Source organism: Cystoisospora suis, assembly GCF_002600585.1.
Source record: "Cystoisospora suis strain Wien I chromosome Unknown contig_11877, whole genome shotgun sequence".
NCBI lineage: Eukaryota > Apicomplexa > Conoidasida > Eucoccidiorida > Sarcocystidae > Cystoisospora > Cystoisospora suis.
This window is the reverse complement of record NW_027164640.1, coordinates 318-838: the sequence shown is the minus strand read 5'-3', so window position 1 is coordinate 838 and position 521 is coordinate 318.

The following is a 521-nucleotide window of genomic DNA, read 5'->3' as shown; positions in this document are numbered from 1 at the left end:
GACCAAGCGGCCGCGAGTACAAACGAGGAACCAAGCGAGGAGGAACCTGAGAGCTAAATGGGAACTTTTTTTTTTGCCTCACAGTTCAGAAGGTGGGTAAGAAAGGGAAAATCCAGTTCATCGGAAATATAGAAATTGTGGAGGAAGGAACGGAAAAGGCAATCACACAGCAAGCAAACGACAACGGAGAAATCGAACTGGGAGGCCTGCCGCAAGAATACCCCTTAAGAAAAAAGCCAAGCGAATGGTTCAAGGAGGCGGGAAAGGAATTGAACGAAGACGTAGGGGAGATGTTGGACGAGTTTAAGGAACTATTTCAAGAATTGGCGAAAGGAGGAGCGAGAGGGAGGTCAATCAAGCACCACATCCAGACGGTGCCAGGGGAGGTTCCGGTGTACAAGCGGAGACTGCCCGTTACCGGAACACAAGCTGAGGAAGTTGAAGGAGTATAGAAACGAGTTGGTAGACAAGGAATTCGTAGTGCCGTCACAAGCACCAGTGGCAGCACCCGTCTTCTTCGT